Here is a 4,089-nt window from a genome sequence, read left to right on the forward strand (position 1 = left end):
CGATCTAGCTGCTTAATTTAACGCGCCGTGAATAATCCCATCCCCTGCATTAATCTGGGAACAACGGCGCGGAGCCGGGCAGGAGCAGAGGGCCCATCAGTCAAACCCAGACAAGCGAAAGGGGCAACGGGGAACCCGGCGGCGGCTTTTTACCAGTTCAGCAAACTGTGGCGCTGGTAATCACTGGAGCTCCTCCACCAAAAGAGTCGGGAAATGCCCCTGCTTCTCAACCCGTGCTCCAAAATAATTAAATTAATTAGGGCGACAATTAAATTAATCAAATAAATAGGGCTACAGAATGTCAAACACAGCAGATAACTAATACTTAATCACCAAAGAGCAACCAGTAACGAGGCTGTGTTTTTCCCCTAATTTACTGCTGTTTCTGAGATTAAGAATTCATCAGCTCCGTTGTAATTGTCTTGCTCTTTAATCTTTGATGTGTAAATAGAAACAGAACGCTTGTGATTTGAAGAAGTATATTTGAAGTATAACCAGAAATTTGCAAAAACTTTTCAACATATATTCAAATAGGATACTGGAGGATAATACCAGTCAGGTTTTCATACTTCGGGCCCTTCTAGTTCAACCTTTTTATGCATACCCTTGGAAAAAATAAAGATCCTGTTCAACGACTCCAAATACTGTTAAAAAATAACTGCAGAAATTCTTTCCTAGGAGGGAGAAGATGACGCTGAGGATCTTATGCTAAGTAACAGCAGGAATGAAATCCTGGCCTTGCTGAACTCTATGGGAACTTGGGGAATGTTATTACCCTCCATACCACGTGATGGGGATTACGCCACAGAATTTGGTGCAGGTTTGGTGAAGTCATTATTAAAGCTATTGCTGTTTCTTAAACAAAAATCAGAGAGGGAGCTTTCTTCATGCTGTTCGAATACCAGTGTTTTCCATGACGCTTGGTTGGATTGCCCAATTTTCCCCAAGTTTGGGTGGAGTTGCTGAGAAGGCTGTTGAGCTTTTGGCCTTTCCTGGAAGGGGTAGGGAAGTAGCATTAAAGAAGGACTGCCTCTGTCCCAGCTGTTTGTCAGCAGTACTGCTAGACGAGTATAAGAACAGTAAGGGCTGGAGAACATTCTAAATCTGTTTTTATCTGTACTTTTTAATCATAAATTAGCATATTATAAATGTATAGTAAATCTTAAAATACAAAAAACTTAAATGATTTGAGAAAAAAAGTTTACATGTTGCCAAAATAAATAATAATAAATCCTTCAAGCTCCCTATGTGTAGTATAAAAAAGCCTAAATGAAGGCAACTCAATTTATTTTTTTTTTTCATTTGCTGTCTGCTTCTTAGTCTTACAGAGTTTTATAGTATTAGATTTATATTCTGCATGGATGGACTACAAACACTTTGTGTGCTGAAGAAAGGAAAGGATTAGCAATAGTCAGCTGAAGCGTGCGGTTGCAGATAAAAGTACTAGCTACGTACTAGGTCCCACAGTTCTAATTTGCAATGCTCGTGTGCAGTTGTGTGATGGTTTTGCAGTGTGCTGGGAGGTTAGCACACAGTTACTGCATTCAGCACCTCTTGTGCTCTACCGTAAAAATCTAAACCGTGCTCTCCAAGGAAGGCTGTATGCCTTGTCTTGAAATAGATGATCAGGACATAGCTATGACTTGGTATAATTGTGTGTAAAGGCACAAGCAAAACATTTCATTGCACTGAAAAAAAACAAAAACAAAAAAACCCAAACAACCCTCGGATGAAAGCTAATAATGAATTTTATACTGATTAATGACAACATGTCATTGGTGGAGAGGCATTCATAACGGAGAGGTATACATGGTCATTGGTTTTTATAAAGCACAAGTAGAACTGAAAGAGCAACTTGAAGGCTTGCTGAGGTTATGAGCTGTATTTACTTGGAACTCAGTGGCTGTGATAAGTTTTCATTTCTCTTGTGTGCTTTTATCTTTGCCATCCTTGCGCATTATCTCACCTCTCTTAGGGATATATCTTGCAGCAGCATAAACAGCAGTGGCTCCATAGAAATCAATGTGAATACTTTCATTTTCACCAGTCAAGAATATGGCCTTATATTTTTCTCTTCTTGCGTAGCTCCAGCACTCCTGATTACAGCATCAATCATTCAGGACAGAAGGGTGGGAAGATTCTCCCTGTTCATTGTGTTGCACTGTCGTACTGCTTGCAAGTGCTCACTCTCATTCACTCATTCAGTTAAGAATCTGCTCTTTTTTTTTTTTTTTTGTCTTTTTTTTTCTTTTTGTATCCAGATAGTCTTTTCAACCTACACGTCTTCTGGGTTTATTGCATCTGATTATGAAAAGCAAAGTTTTCAACATTTCTTTTCTCTGTCTTTTTTTAACGTGCTGTTATATATTCTGCTTTGAAGGGTACAGGTGAGGCACCCCTCCTGTAAGCACTCAGTGCTAGCCTGGAAGCATACCTGCTTTTGAATTTGAGGAATCGGGGGAGGATCTTTGCTTCTTTTGGGAAAAAGAAACTGATAGGTAATTGCAGCATCTGTGAGAGTAGAGAGGATACCTCTGTGTTCTATTCCAGGAACAAACCAAAGTGGGTTTTCCTGTTTAGGGAACTTGCACTTGCTGTTGCTCTGCAGAGGATTGTGTCTACATATTAATAAATAGACTACAAGCAGCAATATCTTCTTCTGTAACCAAGCAATGCCTAAAAATTACCTACTTTCCCAGCTGCAGAGAGAAAAAGATCTAGACAATTTTAGAGACATAAATAATACTTGATCTGCCAGGATTAGTCTCCAAAGGGGCAAAATTGGGTAAGTCATCTTCATGGGGCAAGTAGTCTGCAGCTTGCTGTGAGGAGTATACAGATTGAAGCTGCACAAAGACTTTAATGCCTTGGAGTGAGTTTGCCAGAGAGATTCGCCTTCCTCCCTTTGGAGCTCTGCTGGTAGCTGATCAAGGTGAATAGTATTGCTATTGGGAATTTGGCTGAGGCATTAGGTATTGTCAAAGCGAGGTGTTAGAGCTGTGAATTTAGAGTGCTGCCCGGTTGGCAGCTGCCTTTGACTCTGCCAGTTCAAAGGAAGAGCGCAGCATTTTAGCCGAATCACTAAAGGGCCGTGCAAAACTCAGATGCGAAGTATGAAGGAGAGGTAGCTTCCTTATTAAATCGAGAAATATGGTAACTTTCCAGAGAAACTGAGTCTTTGTTTCTTCCCTTGGCTGGGAAAGCATTGAGTCCCACCACGCAGCTTGATTTCCTGGGGCAAGCACCGAGGTTCCCTTCCTGGCTGAGTCACATCCAACAGGCATCTGCCAAATTCCCTATAACTCCGTGCAGCGCTATATGCAAATGCACAAGTTTGCATAATTGTGATTAATTAGAATATGCCCATACTGTGTCTCTAAGAGCTGTGTGGTTAACGCTTTATTCAGTGAAGCTCTCTGCTTATCTCTAGGACAGCAATATGACAGTCCTCCCACGTGCACTGCCTTATGCCTATGTCTCCATCTATGGTCAGGGAGAGGTTTTGTTGGGGGTGAAGAGACAGTTCGGATTCATGGTGTGGTGGACACTTTCATAGAATCATAGAATTGTCCAGGCCAGAAGGGACCTCCAAAGGTCATCTAGTCTGACCGCCCCGCAGTCAGCAGGGACACCCCCAACTAGACCAGGTTGCCCAGGGCCTCCTCGAGCCTCATCTTGAATATCTCCAGGGATGGGGCCTCAACCACCTCCCTGGGCAACCTGTTCCAGGGCTCCACCACCCTCACAGTGAAGAACTTGTTCCTAATCTCCAATCTAAATCTCTCCTCCAGCTTAAAGCCATTGCCCCTCATCCTGTCACTACAGGCCTTTGTAAACAGGTTCTCCCCAGCCTTCCTGTAGGCCCCCTTCAGGTACTGGAAGGCCGCTATTGGGTCTCCCCGGAGCCTCCTCTTCTCCAGGCTGAACAACCCCAGCTCCCTCAGCCTGTCCTCGTAGCAGAGGTGCTCCAACCCCCTGATCATCCTCGTGGCCGATGTGGAAATTGGAACTTAGTCTCATTATCACTCTCACGTAGTGATAAAGTGGTTTTAAGGGGGGGGGGGGGGGCATTAAATAAAAACATTTCAA

This window comes from Calidris pugnax, unplaced genomic scaffold (genome assembly GCF_001431845.1).
Source record: "Calidris pugnax isolate Ruff unplaced genomic scaffold, ASM143184v1 scaffold19, whole genome shotgun sequence".
Taxonomy (NCBI): domain Eukaryota; kingdom Metazoa; phylum Chordata; class Aves; order Charadriiformes; family Scolopacidae; genus Calidris; species Calidris pugnax.